Below are 6,625 nucleotides of genomic sequence, written 5' to 3'. Positions count from 1 at the left end.
TCCACCTTTTGGCTATTGTAAATAATTCTCCTATGACCATGGGCATACAAATAGTCTGTTCAAGACCCTTCTTCAAGTTTTTTGGAGTATATATATATCCGGAAGTGACATTGTTAGATCATGTAGTAACTGTTTTTAATTTTTTTGAGTAGCTGCCACATTGTTTCCTATACTGGCTGTAGCATTTTATATTTCCAGCATAATGGGTGTTTTCACTATTGATAGTGTCCTATGAAGCACAAAAGTTATTTACTTTTATGAGGCCCAAATTATTTGTGTGTGTGTATATATGTGTGTGTGTGTATTCTATTGCACACACACATAAATTTTTGCTTTTGCTGTCATATGTAAGAATTCTTTTTTCCTTTTTTTTTTTTTTTTTTTTTGAGACAGAGTCTTGCTCTGTGGCCCAGGCTGGAGTGCAGTGGCGCAATCTCGGCTCACTGCAAGCTCTGCCTCCCGGGTTCACGCCATTCTCCTGCCTCAGCCTCTCCGAGTAGCTGGGACTACAGACGCCCGCCACCACGCCCGGCTAATTTTTTGTATTTCTTAGTAGAGACGGGGTTTCACCGTGGTCTCGAACTCCTGACCTCGTGATCTGCCCGCCTCAGCCTCCCAAAGTGCTGGGATTACAAGCGTGAGCCACCGTGCCCGGCCTCCTTTTGTTTTTTGAATAGAGACGAGGGTCTCACTATGTAGCCCAGGCTGGTCTCAAACTCCTGACCTCAAGTGATCCTCCCACTTTGGCCTTCCAAAGTACTGGGAGTACAGGCATGAGCCACCATACTTGGCTGCATATGTAAGGATTCTTTTTTTTTTTTTTTTTTTGAGATGGAGTCTCACTCTGTCATCCGGGCTACAGTGAAGTGGCATGATCTCAGTTCACTGCAACCTCCACCCCCCTGGGTTCAAGTGATTCTCCTGCCTCAGCCTCCTGAGTAGCTGGGATTACAGGCATGCACCACTATGCCAGGCTAATTTTTTGTATTTTTAGTAGAGATGGGGTTTCACCATGTTAGCCAGACTGGTCTCGAACTCTTGACCACAGGCTATCCGGCCCCCTCGGCCTCCCAAAGTGCTGGGAATACAGGCGTGAGACACTGCGCCCAGCGTGCATATGTAAGAATTCTTTGCCAGATCCAAGATCAATATTTCCCACCTTTTTTCCTAGGATTATTATAATTTCACCTCTTATGTTTTGGTCTGTGATCTATTTTGGTGAATTACCATATATTGGGTGATGTAGGGGTCCAACTTCATTCTTTTGCATGTGGCTATCCAGTTGTCTCAGCACCAATTTATGAAAATAATAGTCTTTAGGCCGGGCGCGGTGGCTCACGCTTGTAATCCCAGCACTTTGGGAGGCCGAGGCGGGCGGATCACAAGGTCAGGAGATCGAGACCACAGTGAAACCCCGTCTCTACTAAAAATACAAAAAAATTAGCCGGGCGTGGTGGCGGGCGCCTGTAGTCCCAGCTACTCGAAGAGGCTGAGGCAGGAGAATGGCGTGAACCCGGGAGGCGGAGCTTGCAGTGAGCCGAGATTGCGCCACTGCACTCCAGCCTGGGTGACAGAGCGAGACTCCGTCTCAAAAAAAAAAAAAAAAAAAAAAAAAAAAAAAGAAAATAATAGTCTTTGCATATTCTTGGCAGCATTTTGAAAGTCATTTAAGTATATATATATATACACACACATATATATACACATATATATACATATATACACACATATACATATATACATATATACATATATACATGTATACATATATACATATATATACATATATACATATATATACACATATATATATGAGTTTATTTCTGGGATTTCAATTCTATTCCATTGATCTCATCTATTTGACATTATAATTTTGCATTTACTGGAGACTGAATGACACAAATTGTCATCAGAAAACCATGGAGTTCTTCCCAGTTTGGAGAAAGGTAACAGTCATCTGCAGAGTGCAGACCATCACAGGTTTTTCCAATGAACAGAGTGATATCTATCCAAATCCACAGTGATTTCCCAGTTGCGAAATCCAAAAGAACTATGGATGTTTAGAGGGCAATTATCCAAGTTAGAATTGCAGCGAGCTACAGACAGAGGGTATCATTTTGATTTTCATCCCAGTTTAGTTAAAAATAAGATATATGGCCGGGGCAGTGGCTCACGCCTGTAATCCTAGCACTTTGGGAGGCCGAGGCTGGCAATTGCCTGAGCTCAGGAGTTCGAGACCAGCCTGGGCAACATGGTGAAACCCCGTCTCTACTAAAATACAAAAGAAATTAGCTGGATGTGGCGGCGTGCACCTGTAGTCCCAGCTGCTCGGGAGGCTGAGGCAGGAGAATTGCTTGAACCCAGGAGGCAGAGGTTGCAGTGAGCCGAGTTTGCTACTGCATGCACTCCGGCCTAGGCGACAGAGCAAGACTCTGTCTCTACCAAAAAAAAAAAAAAAAAAAGTATATTTGACATTTTCAATCTTTAATGCTTTTTTAAATAAGAGAAGTAGCTGGGTAATTTTTGTTTCGATGATCCACAAAGACCCAAAAGCCCATGAAACTGTCCAAAGATATCATTTCCATATGGTAGACCTCCAGCACACATTAGGGAAGATGGAAAAAAAAAAAGTAACAGCTTTGTATTTACTAGAGAGCAATTAAAACCTAATTTTTGTCTGACATTTCAATGACATATATGCATATCACCATATGTCACTGGAAATTAATGTGATATAATCATTAGTATTTCATCTGACTAACCCCATCCAACCATACGTCCTATCTTATGAATGAAAAATTTGAAATATAGGGAGCACAAGGTCTTGCCTACATTCCCATAGCCCACAGTGCTAATGGAATCTCTCCGTCTTTTTTTTTTTTTTTTTTTTTTTTTTTTTTTTTTTTTGAGATGGAATCTCACTCTGTCACCCAGGCTGGAATGCAGTGGCACGATCCCGGCTCACTGCAACCTCCGCTTCCCAGGTTCAAGCGGTTCTCCTGCCTCAGCCTCTTGAGTAGCTGGGACTACAGGTGCACACAACTGTGCCCAGTTAATTTTTGTATTTTTGGTAGAGACAGGGTTTCACCATGTTGGCCAGGCTGGTCTCAAACTCCTGACCTCGTGATCCACCCACCTCAGCCTCCCAAAGTGCTGGGATTACAGGCGTGAGCCATCGTGCTCAGCCCCGTAATCTCTCAGTTTTGAAGTTTGAATGTGTGCCACCACCTGTACTAGGCACTGTCAAAAATAGAAAACTCTGCCGGGCACTGTGGTTCACGCCTGTAATCCTAGCACTTTGAGAGGCTGAAGCAGGCGGATCAGCTGAGGTCGGAAGTTTGAGACCAGGCTCACCAACATGGAGAAACCCCGTTTCTACTAAAAATACAAAATTAGCCGGGTGTGATGGTGCATGCCTGTAATCCCAGCTACTCGGGAGGCTGAGGCTGGAGAATTGCTTGAACCCAGGAGGCGGAGGTTGTGATGAGCTGAGATGGCGCCATTGCACTCCAGCCAGGGCAATAAGAGTGAAATTCTGTATCAAAAAAGAAAAAAAGGCCGGGCGTGGTGGCTCACGCTTGTAATCCCAGCACTTTGGGAGGCCGAGGCGGGAGGATCACAAGGTCAGGAGATCGAGACCACGGTGAAACCCCGTCTCTACTAAAAATACAAAAAATTAGCCGGGCGTGGTGGCGGGCGCCTGTAGTCCCAGCTACTCGGAGAGGCTGAGGCAGGAGAATGGCGTGAACCCAGGAGGCGGAGCTTGCAGTGAGCCGAGATCGCGCCACTGCACTCCAGCCTGGGCGACAGAGCGAGACTCCGTCTCAAAAAAAAAAAAAAAAAAAAAAAAAAACAAAAAAGAAAAAAAATAAAGAAAACTCAGAACACTGCAGGTACTGTATCAATGTTTACAAATAAGTCATCAAATTTGAAAACAGGACTAATAAGACTACTTGGTGTTCATTTATATGACATTCTGAAAAAGGCAAAGGTATAAGGTTGTAAAAGAGAATAGTGGTTAAGAGTGGAGGAGTGGGCTGGGCGCGGTGGCTCATGCCTGTAATCCCAGCACTTTGGGAGGCCGAGGCGGGCGGATCACAAGGTCAGGAGATCGAGACCATCCTGGCTAACACAGTGAAACCACAGCTCTACTAAAAATACAAAAAAAAAATTAGCCGGGCGTGGTGGCAGGCGCCTGTAGTCCCAGCTACTCGGGAGGCTGAGGCAGGAGAATGGCGTGAACCTATGGTCAGGAGTTCGAGACCAGCCTGGTCAACATGGTGAAACCCGGTCTCTACTAAAAATACAAAAATTAGCTGGAGTGGTGACAGGCACCTGTAGTCCCAGCTACTGGGGAGGCTGAGGCAGGAGAATTGCTTGAACCCAGGAGGCGGAGTTTGCAGTGAGCTGAGATTTCACCACTGCAGTCCAGCCTGGGTGACAGGGTGAGAGTCTGTCTCAAAAAAGAAGTGAAAAATCAATTTGGGAAGAGAGCTAGGAATTTAATGAAGATATAGTGTAGACTGTAGGCCTACTGTTTTTCAGGAGATAACTGGAGAATAAGATTTTTTGGGCCAGGCGTGGTGACCCATGCCTGTAATCCCAGCACTTTGGGAGGCCGAGGCGGGCGGATCACCTGAGGTCAGGAGTTCAAGTCCAGCCTGGCCAACATGGTGAAACCCCGTCTCTATTAAGAATACAAAAAAATTAGCTGGGCATGGTGGCAGGTACCTGTAATCCCAGCTACTCGGGAAGCTGAGCCAGGAGAATCACTTGTACCTGGGAAGTGGAGGTTGCAGTGAGCCAAGACCGTGCCATTGCACTCCAGCCTAGGCAACAAGAGTGAAACTCCATCTCAAAAAAAAAAAAAAAAAAAAGATTTTTGGGGGAGGGAGAGGGGATCTGCAGGTGTCATACCAAAATAGAAATTATTTCTTTAAGCTGGGCATCCTAGTGCACACCTGTAGTCCCACTTACTTGGGAGGCTGAAGCAGTCCAGCCTGGGTAACATAACAAGATTACATCTTAAAAACAAAAAAACAAAAACAAAAAACAGGAAAATGAACAGAGCCTGAGAAATATGCAAGACACTATTTACTTGACCAATATGTGTGTAATAGAATTTCCCAAAGGAGAGGAGAAGAGCCTGGCAGCTCTTCAAAGATTAAAGATAGAATTACCATGTAACCCATCGATTCCACTCCTAAGTGTATTCCCAAGAGAAATGAAATCCTATGTCTACAGAAAAACTTGTACCTGGATGTTTATAGCAACCTTATTAGTAACAGCTAAAAGGTGGAAACAAACCGGCCGGGCGCGGTGGCTCACGCTTGTAATCCCAGCACTTTGGGAGGCCGAGGCGGGCGGATCACAACGTCAGGAGATCGAGACCACGGTGAAACCCCGTCTCTACTAAAAAAAAAAATACAAAAAATTAGCCGGGCGTGGTGGCGGGCGCCTGTAGTCCCAGCTACTCGGAGAGGCTGAGGCAGGAGAATGGCGTGAACCCGGGACGCGGAGCTTGCAGTGAGCCGAGATTGCGCCACTGCACTCCAGCCTGGGCGAAAGAGCAAGACTCCGTCTCAAAAAAAAAAAAAAAAAAAAAAAAAAAAAAAAAAAAAAGGAAACAAACCAAATGCCTATTAATGGATGAATGGATAAACAAAATGGGCTATATCCATACAATGAAATATTGTTTTACTGTAAACAACAAATGAAGTATTGATACAAACTTCAATGTAAATGTCCCTTGAAACAGTTATGCTAAGTGAATGAAGTTAATCACAAAGAACACATAGTATATGATTCCATTCCAAGTCTAGAATGGGAAAGCTATATAGCAACCGAAAGTAAATTAATGGTTGCTTAGGACAGAGGCTTGGAGGAGGAAGATGGGAAAATAGGACAGTGACAGCCAAAGGCTACAGGGGTTTCCTTTTTTTTTCCTTTCTTCCTTCCTTCTTTCCTTCTTTCCTTCCTTCCCTCCCTCCCTCCCTCCCTCCCTCCCTGCCTCCTTCCTTCCTTCCTTCCTTCCTTCCTTCCTTCCTTCCTTCCTTCTGACAGGGTCTCACTCTGTCACCCAGGCTGGAATGCAGGATCACAGTTGACTGTAGCCTTGACCTCCTGGATTCAAACAATCCTTGGGCCTCAGCCTCCCCAGTAGCTGGGACTACAGGTGTGCACCACCATGCCCTGCTAATTTTTAAAAAATTTTCTTAGAGATGGGGGAGCGGGGGGTCTCCCTATATTGCCCAGGCTGATCTCAAACTCCTGGGCTCAAGTAGCCCTCCCACCTCAGTTTCCTAAAGTGCTGGAACTACAGGTGTGAGCCATCATGCCCAGCCCATTAGTAGTTTTGATCCAATATCTTAAGTATATTGAGTTTCCTGGTACATGCCAAATTTACATAATCTTTTGTGGTTTTTTAAATAATCTCAGTGAAAATGGGTTTAATTGCCTTATCGATATCATAGCCATTTACATTTCAAAGTTCTCTAGGGGCTGGGTGCAGTGGCTCACACCTGTAATCCTAACACTTTGGGAGGCTGAGGCCAGCAGATCACTTGAGTCCAGGAGTTCAAGATCAGCCTGGGTAAGATAGTGAGATCCTGTTTCTACAAAATAA

The sequence above is a fragment of the Symphalangus syndactylus genome, chromosome 13 (genome assembly GCF_028878055.3).
Source record: "Symphalangus syndactylus isolate Jambi chromosome 13, NHGRI_mSymSyn1-v2.1_pri, whole genome shotgun sequence".
Classification (NCBI taxonomy): Eukaryota; Metazoa; Chordata; class Mammalia; order Primates; family Hylobatidae; genus Symphalangus; species Symphalangus syndactylus.
The sequence above is the reverse complement of the archived record's forward strand: the minus strand, read 5'-3'. Positions refer to the sequence as shown.